Here is a 17,803-nt window from a genome sequence, read left to right as displayed (position 1 = left end):
ATAGATGATAGGGTAGCCAATGCATCGACGAACTCATTATGGACTCTAGGAACATGATGAAATTCCGTCATTGTGAACCTCTTTCTCAATTCCTATACATGATGCAGATACAGGAGTATCTTGGAGTTCTTGGTTGCCCATTCTTCTCGTGCCTGATGTATAAGTAAGTCTGAATCTCCAATCACTAGCAGCTCTTGAACGTTCATGTCAATGGCCATTTTGAGACCTAAGATGCAGGCTTCATACTCGGCCATATTGTTGGTACAGGGAAACTTGAGTTTGGCAGACACCGGATAATGTTGACCGGTTTCTGATATTAAGACTGCTCCTATGCCAACTCCTTTGAAGTTTCTGCTCCATCCAAGAACATTCTCCAACCGTCATAGGATTTCACAATGTCTTTTCGTATGAATGATACCTCTTCATTAGGAAAATATGTTTTCAAGGGTTCGTATCCTCCATCCACGGGGTTTTCAGCAAGGTGGTATACCAATGTTTGTCTCATGACCGCTTTTTGAGTTACGTAAACATTGTCGAACTCACTCAACAGGATTTGTCACTTGGCTAGCTTCCCAGTGGGCATGGGTTTCTGAAAGATGTACTTCAAGGGATCCATTCTCAATATGAGATATGTAGTATTGGCACCGAAGTAATGTCTCAGTTTCTGATCTACCCAAGTCAAAGCACAACAGGTGCATTCCAATAGAGAATACCCAGCCTCGTACGGGGTGAACTTCTTACTGAGATAATAAATGGCTTGTTCCTTCCTCCCTGTTTCATCATGCTGCCCCAAAACGCAACTGAAAGCTCCATCTAACACTACAAGGTAGAGTAGTAAGGGTCTACCTGGATCGGGCGAGACTAATACTGCTGGTGTTGATAGGTACTCCTTGATTCTGTCGAAGGCCTTCTGGCAGTCATCAGTCCATTTGGTAGCGGCATCCCTCTTCAACATCTTAAAGATTGGCTCACAGATAACTGTGGATTGTGCTATGAACCGGCTGATATAGTTGAGCCTTCCCAAGAAACTCATCACATCCTTCTTGTTCTTTGGCGGTGGTAATTCCTGAATGGCTTTGACTTTTGATGGATCCAGTTCTATTCCTCGGCGGCTCACAATAAACCAAAGCAGTTTCCCAGCAGAAACCCCAAATGCGCACTTTGCAGGGTTTAGTTTCAGGTTGTATCTCTACAGTCTATTAAAGAACTTCATCAGATCTTCCATGTGGTCAGTGGCCTTCTTGGATTTGATAATAGCATCATCCACATATACATCTATCTCCTTGTGTATCATATCATGGAAAATGGTAGTCATGGCTCTCATGTAGGTGGCCCATGCATACTTAAGGCCGAATGGCATCATCTTGTAACAGTACACTCCCTACGGTGTAATGAAAGCTGTTTTCTCAGCATCCTCCTCATCCATCCAGATCTGATGATAACCAGCGAAGCAATCCTTGAATGACTATAGCTCATGCTTAGCGCAATTGTCAATCAGGATGTGTATATTTAGAAAAGGGAAGTCATCTTTCGGACTAGCCCGGTTGAGATCCCGGTAGTCGACACAGACTCTGACCTTCGTATCCTTCTTCGGCACTGGCATAATATTGGCTAACCATGTCAGGTATTCCACTACCCTGAGAACCTTAGCTTTGATCTGCTTGTTGACTTCTTTCTTGATTTTCAAACTCATATCAGGCTTGAACTTTTTGAGCTTTTGTTTTACCAGTGGACACATTGGATCGGTTGGCAGTTTGTGAGCCACACTAGACGTACTTAGACCAATCATGTCATCATACGACCAGGCGAATATGTCCTCATACTCTTTTAGAAATTTTGTATATTCTTTCTTCTCTGATGGCGATAGGTGAATGTTGATTCGTGTTTCCTTGATGTTTTCCGCATCGCCCAGGTTGAAAACTTCAGTCTCATTCAGGTTGGACTTAGGTCTGTTCTCAATGTTCTCAACTTCTTTGACAATCTCGTCAGGTATGTCATCTTCCTTTGAATCAATATCTGTTTGTTTCATTGTCTCATTGCATGTCACAGTCATTAGTTCATCAAGATAAGTAATAGTAATGTTGTATGGGTAAAGTAATGAGAGAAAATGATAATAAATATTAATTCATAAGAAAAATCAAAAATACTTTTGATAAATTGAATAACTGCTTTGAACATTGAAGGTCTTATTGTGGGAATTGAAAAATACGGAAAGAAAATCTTTTAGTAAATAAAACAGTGAATAATGCTTGTTTTAGCCTTGCTACCCCGAGGCTCGTCGGGCTTTGGTTGTCTTGATGGTCTAATTATTGAGATGTTCCCCTCTGCTCACAGCCTGTATGTAAGGTCCTTCCTCCCCCTCCTCCTAGAGAATAACACAACAGTCCATATCACTATCCTCTAGAAATAAGTTCTTCACTGCTGCAAGTGTTTCTTCTTCGTCTAAACCATAAATAATGTCAGCCGCTTGGAAGGTCTGACCCAGATGCGGTATTGGCTGCTCCAGTAGGTAGTAAGGACCGCGCCATGGTGGCAACCAGTTGTTGAATTCTTCCCAAGTGTAATCATATCCCAGATCGAAGGTAGTGCCATGTTTCTTGAGTTTTATGGGTTTAGAGATTCCTTGGAGGTTCTTGCCGAGCCCTTTGCTAGGTTTGTACCCACTCCAACTTAGTATACTCTCGATTTTGCTATCCCACCATTTGTCTTTGTTGATAGCATTGACCCGTTCAATGTGGTGGTAAGTTTCTCCACCCAGCTTCCTTCTTCCCTCAATCGTCAGAATGGTCTGGCGACTGTATATAGGGTTACTACCGTCACCGTGAATGATCACTTCCTAGTGATTCCATTCGAACTTTACTGTCTGATACAGCATTGATGCTACGGCCCCAGTAGCATGAATCTATGGCCGCCCCAGCAGCAGGTTGTAGGATACTGGTACATCTATCACCTGGAAATCGACCTCGAACCAGGTTGGCCCCATCTGCAAGCATAGAATAATCTTACCAATGGTGGACCTCTGAGAACCATCGAAGGCTTTCACATTGATTGCTCCATCTTTTATCTCGTGCAATCCTTTACCCAGCTTCTTAAGTGTTACCAGTGGACAAATGTTGAGACTGGAGCCTCCATCGATCAGGATTTTGGTGATGAAATAATCTTCGCATTACACAGTAATGTGCAATGCCTTGTTGTGCCCAACCCTTCAGGTGGCAGCTCGTCCTCATAAAAGGTGATCTTATGGCTTTCCAGCACTTGTCCTACAATGTTAGCCATTTCCCAGCCAGTGATGTTACTTGGTACGTATGCCTCACTTAGCACTTTTAACATAGCATTCTTGTGCGCCTCAGAATTTTGTAGCAAAGAGAGAATGGAGATTTGTGCTGGCGTCTTGTTTAACTGGTTGATGACCGAATATTCCTTGGCCTGTATCTTCTTCCAAATATAGTCTGGACCTGTCTCAATGAGGGGTGGCCGATTGGAGGCCTGCTTGCTTGATTCACCTAAATGTTCAGGGGTATAGACTCTACCAGTTCTTGTAATACCTTGTGCTGTGACAGTTTCTTCAATCCTGACCTTGCCATTCCTTCTTGCCTCGGCTGTATAGTCCCAAGGTACAATATTTGTATATATTGGTGTCATGGTTGACATCACCACTGGGATCGGCGCGGCTATCCTTACTCCGAATGGAACATGTGCCTTGGGTGGCAAAATTGCAACCTCAAATGGTACGGGTGCATTTGCCGGAGACACAAATTCAACCTCAACTGGTGTCGGTGTCTTTGCGGATGGTGCTGATTCAAACTCAAGTGGTACAGACATATTCACCTCAGCGTCCTCAGACTGTTGGATCTGGACTATGATTGGATTGAGAGTAATTGTTGGTTTCTTTGGGTCATCACCTTATGTGATCAACCCAATTGATCCCTCGGGATCACAGTCATCTTCTATTTCAATCATGTGGATACCTCCACCCTTATAGTCTGGCATAGGGTTGTTGCGGACATTTGGAGCGGGTTCTTTTGCCATAATGATCTTGTTGTCAATCAAAGACTGGATCTTGTCTTTCAAGGAACGACATTCATCGATGGCGTGCCCTTTCATGCCGGAGTGGTATGCACAGGATTTGTTTTGGTTAACACATTGGGAAGGATTCTCAGGGGTTGCAGCGGGGATGGGGGTGACATAACCAACAATTTTGAGTCTCTCATACATCTAGTCAATGGGTTCAGCGATGTTTGTATATTGTTTTGGAGGTTTGTGATCAAAATTAGGTCGAGGTCTAGGGAAGTTTTGGCGTGCAGAGGGTGATTGATAGTGGGATGTTTGAGCATTATAAGTTTGGTAGACATGAGCGGGTTGGGAGTATCTAGGTGAAGTAGGTTGATATGTAGGAGGTGAAGATGACTGATAAGTTGGTGGCAGAGCTTGGTATGATGGTGAGGGTGCTTGGTAATTTGGGGTTGGCTGGTATGTGAGGGGAGGTGTTGGGTAAGTTTGGTATTTGAGAGAAGATTTGGTCCTTTGTGCAACCATCACGGCCCCTACGTCCCTTTTCTTGGACACACCACCAGACTGTAAAGCCTTATTCGTAGATTGCAAGGCTTCGAAATTTGTAACCATACCATTTTTGATACCTTCTTCAATTCTTTCACCCAATTTGATAATGTCGGAAAACTTGTGGTTCTCAATCATCATCAGCTGCTCATTGTACTGTAGGTCCTAATCCCGGACGAAGAACTTGTTCATTTGCTCCTCTTCTAAGGCAGATCGGACCTTAGCAGCTTCGGACCTCCAGCAAGTAGCATACTCGCGAAATGTCTCTGTGGGCTTCTTCTTCAAATTATGTATATAGAATACGTATGGTGCATTCTCTCTATTAAAACTGAATCTATCCATAAAGTCGCATGCCATGCCTACCCAGCTTGACCACTTCTTGGGATCTTGGCTGATGTACCAAGATAATTCATCTCCTTTCAAACTCCTCATGAACAGCTTCATGCGGATTCTTTCAGCCTTCCTTACTCCAACCAGCTTGTCGCAATATGTCCTCAGATGGACCCTTGGATCAACCGTACCATCAAATATTTTGAACTTAGGAGGTTTGTACCCCTCAGGCAGTTCGACATCAGGTTGTATGCAAAGATCCTCATAGTTCAGCTCCTCGATTCCTTTGCTTCCCTCAACACCCTGAATCCGGCTGGTCAATTTCTTAAGCTCCTCAACCAAGTTCCTGATAAGTAGATCCTTTTCATCATACTTAGGTGTGCCTGAGATAGGCTGGGTAGAGTGTGGCATGGTCTCTACATAGATAGGAGTGTTATGGTGGCCTGGTGTATGGGTGTGGAAATGGTCGTTGGTGGAGTTTTGAGGTTCTAGGATGAGTAGTGGAGTATTGTTTGGGGTATGACAGGTGTTACATTGGTTCTTTGGTGGAGCAACATGATGTTGAGGAGCGGGATGATTCTGTTGTTTTGGGATATTTTGAGGAGGTGTAGGGTTTTGAGTGTTGGGGAAGATGACATCTAGGGTGCTGAGGGAAAATTACAGGCTTGTCAGATTCCGAACCTGATCGAGCTCTTCCTGAAATTTCACCAATTTCTGTTCAAGGTGTGACACATTCTTGTTAGGAACCCGAATACCATGGCCATTAGTGGCCTCAACACATTCAGTGTGATTCTCCTTCCTGATATTGTTCAAATCTTCCATCTTGCCTTTGTTCTTGCTTTTAACAGGACTAAGAGGAGTGGGTGGAGGGCCCCTGGATCTCCTGGAATAAGATGATGATGCCAGAGTGCACGAACTAACCTTTGGGGAGGAGAATAATAAAACAAAAATAAAACAAAAGGTAATCAAGTCAGTGGGGAGTATAAAAAGTATTGCAATATTTAAAAACATAGTGTGGGAATGTAAAGCATGTCCTAATTTAGGAACCTCTTTGTGCCTGAGGTAGGCTTAGCGACGAATTGACTTGGAGAACTTAGGATGCTAAATGCCTCATTTTATTTATAAAAATAGACGAATCCCAAAACAATAAACAAGAAATAAAGTCACTAATGGCCATGGTCCTTATTACATTCATAGAGCAAAAAAGTAAGTTCCCATCTATTTGGTCCCAGAAGGACCTTCCCTAGATTCGGCATCCTTGGCTCCGTCGAACAGCTTGCCCAACTCGCGAAGTCCCAACAACAGGTATGCTCTGGCTAGATGTCCACCTTCGGTCCCTTCAGCTTTTTGACAATCTTCAACCCTTTTGAGAAACTTTCTCTCCAGTTCTACTATGCCTCGCTCCAAGTATCCTAGCCTTTTGTTGGCACTAATAGCCATGTCCTTCCATTCCTTAATCAGCTTCTAGTTGGACTCTTGTATCTCGTGATGTTCGCTCTCGTACTCGCGGATCCTTTTGTGCAGCTGGTTGTACTTGACTTGCGCCTCGGCCTTTTCATCTATAATTCTGTGACCTCGAACGAACCTTGGCTGGCCCAGACCATCATGATTGTCTTCCAACCAACCTGAATAGAAAGGAGTACAACCAGCATGATATCTGTCTGGATCGATGGTGTCTTTACCCATTACGATCTTGCAATGCCACATGTGTTGGGCTTGGCACTTGTAGGGACTATCATCATTTTGGAAGTCATCTCTGAAATGGCTCATCTTGTCGACCCTGGGTATAACTTTCTTCCTACCAGCTTGCCTCATCACTCTAAGAGGGACGTAAGGGTATGTTCCTCTTAGACCAATCAGTATCAGGAAAGGTGCATCTCTGGATAGGGCGATGAACTCTTCTGTCGGGAACCACTCAAACATCCATTGAACCTATTCATCAATCATATTATCAAAAAGCTCAACCCATCCTTTTGCATTCTCAGGCTGAGCGAACATGTCAGGGATGTAATTCATTCGCTTTGGATGATGGAAAGCGATGTGGTCATCCCAGTCCCTCCGCTAAATTTCTTGTCGGTATTTGCCCTTTTGGAGATGTTCTACGAGCTAGAGTTGAAGTAGTAGATTTCAGCCTTCGAAGTGTTTTGCTGGTCGTTGACACTTCTCTAAGGCTCGGTATATGTCTGCAATGATCATGGGTACAATGCTGAATGCCTGCCCACCAATCCCCTCCATTAGGGCCTTGGTTACCATAGCCAACTTGGTATGGATTCTCCTTTTCTTCATCGGAAACACGATCAGACCCAGGAAACAGAACATGAAGACGAAAACCCTACGATGGATGTGTCCCAAGGACGTAATGGAAAACTCGTTAGGGTAGAAACGGTATGGTTTGCTGTGACCGTACCTTTCATACAGGTAGTCAAAAGGGATGTATGATTCCTTTAGGCATACCAATTCTGCATTCTTCTTCAAACCCATCATTTTAAGGAAACCCTTGCCTTTGCGGTTCTCAGGCATTAACAAACCTGGAGTTTCCTACACTAGACCGGCCAGTCCTCCTATCTCCTCTAGCAAAGGTGTCATTTCGACGTCCCCAAAGCGGAACACGGCCCTTTCGCTATCCCAAAATAAGGTAGCAGCTTCTATTATCATGTTGTTAGGTTGGACCTCTAGGAGGGATGGTAGATTGCCCAAACATTTTCTGACGAGGGTTTGGTCACTAGAGTGTAAATCTCTCCACCAGCTAGCAATCTTGGGTGGATGTTGGTGACCATGCTGAATTTGGGGACTTCGTGCCTTATATTTCTACAAGACAAATAAGGTTAGGCTCTTACCCCCACCAGACTCGACTATTTAATATCAACAATTAGCATGCAGCTTTTAGTTCTCCAAATAAATGCACAAAACGTGATGATGTCCGTTTGGGTTTTAGGGAACCCAATGGACTTTGGACAAGGCTATCTTAAAGAATCATTATGTGGACAACATAACTAACCCGGTTAGGTTTGACCATGATGCATGCACAATTTAAACAGAGCGAGGTTTCTATAGGGTTTTAGACTGGTACCCTTGAGCGGACAACTCAAGGGGGAAGGCACAGAACTGTTGACTGCGCCGTTGATCGACTAATTTTACCGAAAATATGCCTTTCCGAATTTAGGGGGTAATGATATAGGAAGTACAACCACTCATCAAGCGTTGCTATAGTATTTGTTTGGCACAAGTGGAGTATAATGTTGAGCATGATTATGCAATAATTAAAAGCATGTTTACATGTATTTGCACGTTTAAGAAAGCGATAAAGACAGCAGTTTTATAATTTAAAGCAACAGTAAAGGAGGGAAACAAGAAAGATATGTCAGTTTTGCTTTTGAAGAAGAAATTAAATGCTTAAAGAAATTGAACAAATAATTGCACATAGGGAGGTACAAATTCACAAGAACAATCTGAAATGGTAAAATCCTAAAAATCCTCAGCAGAGTATCCATGTTGTCGCGCCCCCCCTTTTTTTCCTTCCGCGAAATCGGGTTCATGACATTTGGGTATGGGGCAACTCATTCCTTTTGGGAACAAGGTTTGCATTTTTTGAAGAGTCACCACCTAACAATTTTTAGGTGCGTTAGGACACCCATAAGGTTTATCTACAACTACGTTTGAATAACCAAAGATAGGGTAAGGTCTTGAAATTATCCTAAGGGGAAGGTGTTAGGCACCCCTCAGGATCCACTAGTGTTGTTCCCGGCCAGACAGTTTTTATGAATTTGTGCAATTAGTAAATAAACAAGTAGGGCTCAAATAATAGGGGATTTAAATACACAAGTGTTTGAAAACGATTAATGAAAGCAAGGTTTTGAAAAGAGTTACAATTTAAGCATACTTATGAATGTAAAGAGGGTGTCCTAGGTTTGTTTGTAATATGGATCACATCAATGCAATACCCGATATGACACTCCTCAAAAGAGGGGCTACACGTGGTATTAGCGCACCGGTTATTATGTCCATATCTACCCTTTCCCACCCTATGAAGGTAATTAGAGCGAAGGTTGGTCTCGACCCCTATTGCATGTTGTTACCCATCCCTTCCTATCAGTCTCGGAGAAATTTAGGACTCCTATTCCTATAATAAGGAGGTTCAAGGCAAACTCTCAGGTTTAAAGGAAAAAATACTAAAGGGACATACAAAACATATAAGACTGCACTTGGGGGGGAACATATAATCAAGTAGAAGGCTCATGTATACCTCCACAAATAATGCATAGAGGTAGCATGACGCACGCACAACTAAATCTAAATTCAGAATCCTAAAGCAGGGTGTCTAAGTGATAACATCAGGACCAGATTTATTACATGACTCAGAAAAGAATTTCGAGTCAGGTTTGACTACTAACTTTAACAGTTGATAATTAGATAAAGAAAGTTCCAGTTTTATTTAAGTAATTACCTAAGGCTTGCCTAGGCATAATCAGTATACAGCAGTTATTCAGAATTATTAAGACAGTTCGAGATTATTTTACCCTAAGAGCATGATGTTCTAGTTGCAGAGATTGTTACCAATTTGATTCAAAAACATCACAATGTGAAAATTATTACTTTACTACCTTTTCATGAATCAGTAATTAACTAGGCGTTTTAAACAAAAATACAATCAGGATATTAGAACATGATATCTAATATGCACATGCAAATGGTAGAGTCCCTAAGGCATGATTTCTAAATGTACACAATAGTTTCAGAATTGTTGAAATACGACATCATGAGTAACAGTTTTTATGCCAATGTTGTTATTGTCCTAGGAGCATGATTTCTAAGTGATCAAAACATGGATTAGTGATGGATGAGATGTTGAAGCAGGAAAAAAAGGTCCTAAGAGCATCATTTCTAAAGCATAATTAGGAATATAACCCCAGTAACATGTTTTTCTACCCTCTAACAACTATAGCATGCATATTTCCCCATCCCTTTTTACTAGCTAGCCCCATACTTGTTTACAAGTTATTATAGACCATGTGATTGAATTACATAAGTGGAAATGAAAAATAAGAAGCTACACTATAGGAAGCCTGATTAGGAGTACCTCTCTGAGTTATGTAATAAACCACCTCAAATGCCAATATTGTTCCATAGCCTTTCTCATATCTGGGGTGTGTCAGAGTTCCCTAAGGACCTCAAGGGATCCCGGGCAATGCTCACACCCAGATTGCATAACCAAGAGTAAGTGTAGTGTGAAAGGGCCAGCTCTTATGTGTCCAAATTCAGAGGGAGGTCAAGGGTCCCAAGGTAAGGCTCACACAAAAAGGGGCAGAACCTAATGGTCTAAGAGTGCATGTGGGACTGCTTGACATAGACTCAATGGAGTTGAGTAGGAAAACAGTTTTGAAAATAGCATGTTTGAAGTGAGTTTGCAAAAGACAACAGAACAGTTGCTTAAGGAAAATAGTTTTTGAAAGGAAAAGGGGATAGGGGCAATAGCAACACACACAGAACAAGTTCAGAGAATTACAGCTTCAGCAGTTACAAACAGGGAAGTAGGGGTTGGGGACATAGAGGACCCAAATCAGAAACCCATAATTAGTCATGAATTAGTGTTAATCAAGTACATTAGGAGACATACTAGTTGAGGGGCATAAACAGGAACAAGTAAACATGCTGATTACATTTGAACAAGGGAGGGCAGAATTTTAGGCATGCTGAGTAAATCAGTAAACAAGAAGTGCAATTTAACATGAGCCATTAAATAAGTGCAAAAAGAGACATGGATTGACAAACAAGGGAACACATAGAGTTGAGTTTCAGAATTTGAACTAGGAACATACCAGTTGAAGAAGCAAAATGCAGAAAAAGTAAAGCAATCAGAGTTCCACAGTGGAGCCTTGGCTTTCAGCCGGATAGACAAAGCAGTAGCACAAATAGTAGAGAAAGAAGAGAGAGTTTGAGTGTATATATATGTGTTCTGAACTAAAAGTTCGTGTCTTGTTAATGAAAGATTTAAGGTATTTATAGTTCTAAAAATAAGTGAAAATAAGGTAACAAGTAAAGGTTTAATACAAATATGAAAGTAATCACAATTAGAATCCCATTAATATAAGTACCTCCCTTGATCAAGGATTTACAGCTCAAACGGATACTAACAGGGATAATTAAGGAAAGAAAATCAATTTTAGAAAGATTGATTTTTACGATATAAGCGGTAGTAAAATTATAAGGCATATAATTGAGTCTATGTACAGAATACACTAATTTGGGAAAAGGATTCAGCAAGAATGAAGCACCAGAGTAAATAAGGGAATAGAATCAATCAACTTTAAACAAACGAGTAAAATTTAGGGGTTTATAAGAAAACCTTGCAATTAAACCGTATCTTAAGGAAATCAGGATCAATCAAAAGGGGATTCATGATTCTGCACTTTGACATATAAATAGGGAAGAAGGAACAGATGTATCAGACATGCAAGGTCAATCATATTGACAAAAGAAACAAACTAGATGAACACAAACATACAGAAGTGACATGACTAAGGACTACTTGAAGCATGGTAATTAACAAAGTCAAGTAGTCATGGCTATCACATAGAACCAGGGTAAAAACCAACCTAACAGGTAAAGAAGATCAGGTCAACACACAGAAACAAGTAAAGAGAGTATTTAAAACTCACAGTAACAAGTGAAGAAATCTTTAGGAAATTAGGATTTTAACAGAGTTAAAAAGCGGTGAGAACTCAGAATCAGCTAAGACGAACAAAGAAAAGGATCTAACCATAGAGAACCCAATCCAAACAGGTATACATATAAATCAAGTGAACAAAGATAGTTCCAAAACCCCGGATAAAACCAAAAAATATTTAGGGTTTTCAACATGATGAATCAGGTAGAAGAAAACATAAACAAATCATATGACAACACTGAAAATCAAAGGAGAAGTTTTTTTAAAAGAAGTTAAGAAATCCTAATCTTGATGACGGAGAGTCACTTTGAAAACATCGGGGAAACCTTTGAGAAAAACACCAAGAGGTTCATAATATATGCAGATCTAAGGCAGATCTGCAAGAAGATGGGAAAATCTTTAAAGTTAGGGTTTCGGAGAACCCAGAAAAGTGAGAAAAACTTCGAAAAGTTATCGATCTAGCCGAAAAAGTCATAGATCTTACTCGAACAACCATGGATGGCTGGAGAATGGCATGAGAAACCATGGGAGGCAAGTGAACCACCTCTGGTTCACTTGAGGGCCTCAAAACATTGACACATGCTCAATAGGGAGCCATAAGGCTGGTAGGTGGTGAGACCACCATGGATTCAGGCAAGGAGATGGCCGGAGAAGGTGGATGAAGTTCATTAGAGAGGAGGGAAGGGGGAAGGTTCTAGAGAGAACCAGAGATAGAGAGAGAGATGAGAGGGTTTGGGAGAAGGGGGGGTCGTTTGGTTTAATTTTGGAAGGGGGAATGGAGACTGTTGATTTGAATGATCAACGATCTAGATTGAATGGAGTAGGTAGGGATTCGGGTTTGGGTGGGATTTAATTGGGTTAGGGTCGGGTTTTAATTAAAAATTGGGATTGGGGTTTGATTTGGGCTATAATTGCAAGCCAATGTGGTTATATTTTAAATAGCCACTTTTCCCTTATTTAATTTATAAAAAATAGTAAATAATTTCTGAAAACTAATTTAAAGTACTAATGTGATTTATAATACATAATTAACAATTTAAAAATATAGGAGCCAACTTTATGCATATAAACATAATTAAACCTTAAAATGGCTAATATTGCAATTATTTGCAATTTAGCTTTAAAAATACTAAATAAAATTGTAAAAATATGTAAAAATTACTTTAGCCATATTTTGGCATAAATAATAATATCCAATATATGAATCCTCAAAATAATAATTTTAGAAATAGTTGTTGGGGATTTTATGGATAAAAAGGGGAAAATAAATCAATTAAAAAACCTTTAAAATTATGAAAAAATAATAAAACACTTGGACATGCTTATATATGCATATATGTGCTATTTTTAAGTTATTTTTCATATTGAAAATATATAGGAAAAAATTGGGTGTCAACAGACTCTAAATAATAAATAATCCATTTTCAAAATGTCACTTCAATTGGAAAAACTTTTCTAACTCAACCTCGTAATAGGGTTGCATGGCAAAAAAGAGGTGTGACAGTAACGACTCGACCGACCATTTTATGTATTTGAGCCCCGTTTCTCTTTTGATGCTTCACACATGTGTATTTGTAGTTTTACGACTTGCGGGGTTGGTTAGTTTCGTTCCGGGAAGGTTTTGGGTTGATTTAGATCCTTTATTTCCTTATTTAGAAACCTAAGTTGAAAATATTGGCCAAAGTTTGACTTTTGTGAAAATGACCACAGAACGGTGTTTTGATGGGTCCGATATGTTTGTATCGTGATTTTGGACTCGAGCGTATGCCCGGATTTAAATTTGGATGTCCCTAGGTTGATTTGACTTGTTTTGCAGAAAGTTGGCAATTTGAGGTTTAGAAGTATTTCCAAGTTTGGCCGTAGGTTGACATTTGGCTATCGGGATCGAAATTTGTTTTGGGACTTGTAATAGGTCCGTTTTTCTATTTGGGACTTGTCTGCAAAATTGGTATTATTTGGTATCATAGTTCTAAACATTATATTTGTGTTTTGAACGCGCGAGAAATTCGTATGATATTTTTAGACTTGTGTGGATATTTGGTTTGGAGCCGCGAGGGCTCGGGTGAGTTTCGGATGTATTTCAAAATAGGTTTGAACTGAATCAGGTTACTAGTGTGCTGGTGTCTCTGATGTCGCAATTGAGAACACTAGCATCGTAATTGTGATCATAGTAGAGGGGCCTCACGTATCGCATTTTCGATGCCTAGATCGCATTTGCGAAAAATAGGCTAGACTAGGTAGTATCGCATTTGCGTTAATTATGTCACATTTGCGATGGGGGTAGGCTTCGCAAATACGAAGCCAATGTCGCATGTGCGACTTACCCCTTAGGCTGTCAGTAGCCACAATTTCGATATTTTATTGACAATTGCGAACCTAATGTCGCAATTACGATATCTGCAACTGAACAAAAGGCTAGAAAGTTGAGATTTCATCTCATTTCTCTCATTTTAGAACCCTAGACTCGGTAGGAGGCAATTTTGAGAGGGGATTTTCATCTACAATCATTGGGTATGTAGTTTTAATCAACTTCTAACTATATTTCATGATTATATATGAGATTTAACATTAAATTTATGAGAATCATAGAGAAATTATGGGGATATTTGTCTAAGTTTTGAAAAATAAAAATTTGGGTTTCGAGAGTCGAATTGGACTCGGATTTAAAAATAAAACACATATATAGACTCATGGGTTTATGAGTAGTCAAGATCAACCTTTAGACTTGGGTTTGACCGGACAAGCCTGGGGTTGACTTTTATCGATTTTTGGAGAATTTTGTAAAGATTGTAACTTTATCTATCGTAATTGATTTTCCTTGCATTGTGTGATAATATTAAGTCATTTTTTGTTAGATTTTGAGCCGCGTGGATGCGATTTTTAAGGGAGAAGTTATTTTTGAGTATTGATTTGGCCTAGTTGCGGTAAATATCTTGCATAACTTTGTGTGGGGGAGCTACGCCTTAGGATTTAGGCTTATTGTGCTAATTGAAGTATGTGACAGACGTGTACATGAGGTGATCGGTGTGTACACAGGCTTATATGTGTTATTTGACCAGATTAGAATCTTAGGGTTGTTATAAGCACTTAATTGAGGTTATCATTTATTGTTCTATCTTTTGTTGTCAATTTTATTCTTGCGTGCTTTAATTGAAGTTGTCATTATATGTTCTAGCTTCTATTGTCAAAGTTACTCTCACATGCATTTTATTGTAGTTGTTGTTACATGCCATTCTTCCATTGTTAAGTTGTTCTCGTGCATTAGACTTAGTTTCTATTCCATGATATCTCTTCATATATAAGTTTATGTTTTGCACTTGAATTTGCAAGATGCCATTACATGGGAATTACCTAAATTGTGGGTTATTGAAGTTGTTGTGAAGGCTATTTGCACATTGAGGTTAAAGTTGTGGTTATTGATATATCATTTCTTGTCGAGTTGCTTCTCATTTATTATTGTTATTAAGACTCTTGTACATATTGTGATTGAGTCGTGTGCAATGTGTTATGGTAATGTTTATATTGTTGATTTTAGCAAATTGTGGCATATAACCACGTGTGGTGCGATTTGTTACTGTGTTGTGATATTATTGTGTATGCGGAGGCATAAGAATAGGGTTTGATGTGCATGCGGAAACATAAGGTGGGATTTATGCGCATGTTGCTAATAAGGGAATTAGTTGAAGAAACACGGCGAGATAAGGGGGCTAAAGCACATGTAGACATGTCAGGAAACGTTTTCAAAATACAAATGCAAGGCTCACGCAGCGACATGAGGAAGATTGTGATTTGTAAATTGTGAAAATGTGGATATAAGGTGTGGTGCCTCGGTTGTGATTCTTGTTGTACATTCTTTGTTAAAAGGGCTTGTTGGTTGAACAGTTTTTGTTATTTCCTCATTTATCTTACTTGTATTTGTCTGTATTCAATTATTTGTTGTTCTTATCATGTGTTCACTCCTTGCTATCTTTATTGCCTTAAATTCCATTGTTAGCCTACATTATTGTACAACTTTGTTATCGTTCATTTACTCGCCTTCTGTTATTAGTCTATATTATACTCTGTTCAATTTTTTTGTCCTATTAGGTGTCTTGACCAGGACTCATCACTACTCTACCGAGGTTAGGTTTGATACTTAATGGGTACCATTATGTTGTACTCATGTTATACTTCTGCACATTGTTGTGCCGATATAGGTACATCCGTTCGAGCCGGACGTTAGTGATTTTATCAGTTACTCGGAGACTTCAAGGTATACCTGCTTGACACTTGTAGGCCTCGGAGTCACCTTCTGCTTTTAATTGTATTACTGTTATTTCTAGTTCAAAACAGTATTGTATTTTGATATTATTAGTGTACCCTTTGTAGAGTTTATGACTTGGTTCTACCAGGTTTTAGGAATATTGACAGCTGTACTTTTTGGTTCTATCATGATACATTACCCATTTAAGTTGATATTTAAATCATTATTTTCGCTAAATCTTTACGTATATTAGGCTTACCTAGTCTTAGAGAGTAGGTGTCATCACAATATCTTAAGGTGTGACTTTGGAGTTGTTACAAGTTGGTATTAGAACCCTTTGTTCTTAGATGTTATGAGTCATAAGCAAGTTAAGTAGAGTCTAGCGGATTGGTACAGAGGTGTCTGTACTTATCTTCGAGAGGCTACAAAACTATTAGGAAAATCCACTTCTTTGATTCCTATCGTGCGAATTTGTTGATTTGAAATCTGAGTCTTTGTCTTTATATTCTATCATAGATGCTAAGGACACACACTGATGGATCATATGATCAAACACCTACGCCCCCTCTAGAGCTGTGAGAGGTTGAGGGCGGGGTAGAGGCCGATGAGGGGCACGTGCTGCGGCTAGAGCACCTATCCGAGTAGCGGCTGAGGAGCCACCCGTAGCTCTGGTTGGGGGACAGGCACCAGATGCGCTTGTTGTTGGCCCTGGACTTCAGGAGACCCTAGCATAGTTTTTGAGCATGTTCGGCACTCTGGCTTAGGTAGGGTTAATTTCCTTGCACTAGCTACATCTCAGGCTTGGGGAGGAGCTCAGACTCACACAGCCCGTAATCCAGAGCAGTGGGACCATATTGATCAGGTTTCGGGTGTCATGCCAGCACAACACATTATTCCGCTTCAGCCTCAGGTCAGGCCAGAGGCATCTAACAAGGAGAAAAGGAGACTTGATATATTCAAGAAGTATGATCCTCCCACTTTTAGTGGCACAATTACCGATGATGCTCAGGATTTTCTAGAGAAGGGCAACTGTATTCTCCACACCATGGGTATGTTGTAGGTTAGCGGAGTTCCTTTTACTATATTTCAGCCATCAGGAGCAGCGTATTGGTAGTGGAATGATTACGAGGGGGGTAGGCCAGCTGATGCAGCCCTACTCACTTGGGCTCAATTTCTAGAGATGTTTTTAAGAGAGTTTGTTCCCTAGACTCTTCGGGATGCATAGCACATAGAGTTTAAGTAGTTGCATCAGGGGACTATGTCAGTGTTAGAGTATTCTATCAGATTCAGTGAGTTATCCCGACATGCACTTGCCTTGGTTTCTACAGTCAGTGAGCGAGTCCGCAGATTTATCAAGGGGCTTAGTTATGGTCTTAGATTCAGCATGGCTTGAGAGTTATAGACGGATACTCTGTTTCATTAGGTGGTAGAGATCGCTCAGAGATTGGAGGGTATGCGGGACCGAGGGAGAAAGGACAGGGAGGCCAAGAGGCTGCGAGGTACTAAAGGAATTAGTGCTGGCCACACTGCAATTTTAGCCCGAAATGGCATGGGATATGTGAGTCACCCAGTTCATTCATCACTTCCAGCTACTAGTGGTGCTCCTACTATTCCAAGGTCTCAGGTTGCCCATTTTGCTCAGCCACTGTCCAGAGTACCTCCTGCATGGGGTGCCTTCAACGGCCAGTCTAGCCGACCAGGCCAGAGTAAATTTCAGCAGCCACACCCACCGAGAGCTTGCTTTGAGTGTGGTGATATTAGACATGTGGTGAGGGAATGCCCCAGACTCATGAGGGGTGCACCTCCACATACTACACCAGCTCCATGGATTCCACAGGGCTCATAGGCCATGGTTGCTTCTGTAGTTGCCATTCTACTTGCACCATGAGCTAGAGGTAGAGGTCAGGCGGAAGGAGGTCGCCCTAGAGGGGGAGGCCATGCTCGTTTCTATCCTGGTAGGAAGGAGGCAGTTGCATCGGACATTGTTATCACTGGTATGGTTCAAGTAT

The 17,803-nt window shown here is 40.7% G+C and overlaps 1 long non-coding RNA gene across 1 annotated transcript; it reads left to right on the top strand.

Annotated features, from left to right (window-relative positions):
- The first annotated feature begins 403 nt into the window (after nucleotides 1-403).
- LOC142182324 (uncharacterized) lies at nucleotides 404-15,989 on the top strand. The gene is made up of 3 exons (XR_012711151.1): nucleotides 404-1,624; nucleotides 1,730-1,989; nucleotides 15,638-15,989. It is a non-coding gene; the product is annotated as an uncharacterized LOC142182324 (long non-coding RNA).
- The last annotated feature ends 1,814 nt before the right edge of the window (nucleotides 15,990-17,803 follow it).

The sequence above is a fragment of the Nicotiana tabacum genome, chromosome 1 (genome assembly GCF_000715075.1).
Source record: "Nicotiana tabacum cultivar K326 chromosome 1, ASM71507v2, whole genome shotgun sequence".
Classification (NCBI taxonomy): Eukaryota; Viridiplantae; Streptophyta; class Magnoliopsida; order Solanales; family Solanaceae; genus Nicotiana; species Nicotiana tabacum.
Note: the sequence above shows the minus strand (reverse complement) of the source record. Positions and strands in the feature narration are given on the sequence as shown.